Here is an 877-nt window from a genome sequence, read left to right as displayed (position 1 = left end):
CTGTCGACATTTCACCATAGACAGAGCAGAGGCTCACGCGGCCCCATCCCTCCCAGAGTTACTAGTTGCCAAGAGAGTGTTCCACTTTCTTCAGTGGTACAGCCACTGATAAGTTGCCATTTTCCAGTAAATAATCGCCAACTCACATTTATGTGAGTACTGTGATCAATCAGTTAACCATCAAAGCAAAGAAAGTGAAATAAAGACAGTCGAGTCATGAAGTTAGGAGGATGGCCTACTGGGAAAAAGGATTTTGGTGGGAAGAGGGGGGTGATCAAATGTAGAGGTAATAATGACTAAAAATTTGTGACATACATGTATGAACCTCTGGAAGAATAACACAAAAAATATGGCCCCATGAAAAGGAGCTAGTTTATGAGATAGAAGATTCATAGGGTTAGCCACTGACTGCCAGCTGAGCATTTTGGACGCGTGTCATACAGTAACGATTCCATCCATTTATATTTACTTTTAAGTGAGATGCATTGTTTTAGAGAAGATTTAGGGTATCCCTGTATACCTCACTCCAGAGATGAGGAATCAGAAGGAAGTGAGGCCCTATCTTAAAGCTAGGAACCAGCAAAGTCAATTTCCAAGTCATGTGACCTCTTAATTTCTAATTATTTTGCCAGTGATGTCTTTGTCTTTAGCACTGTCTTTCATTAATCTTAGCAACTTGGAAGTTTCTTATCTCTATGAATCAAAGTTTTTTTTTTTTTTTTTGAAGGATTATAGCTTGTAGTAAACCTTATTTATCCATTTGGGCCGGTTATCTTTTGTTTAGAGACTTGGTTTGTTCTAAGAATTTCTTGATGGAAGAAACACTCTTCCTTTCTCGAAAGACCAGTGCCCAAATGACTCATGTCAGCAGCAACCT

Source organism: Mus pahari, chromosome 4 (genome assembly GCF_900095145.1).
Source record: "Mus pahari chromosome 4, PAHARI_EIJ_v1.1, whole genome shotgun sequence".
Lineage (NCBI taxonomy): Eukaryota > Metazoa > Chordata > Mammalia > Rodentia > Muridae > Mus > Mus pahari.
The sequence above is the reverse complement of the archived record's forward strand: the minus strand, read 5'-3'. Positions refer to the sequence as shown.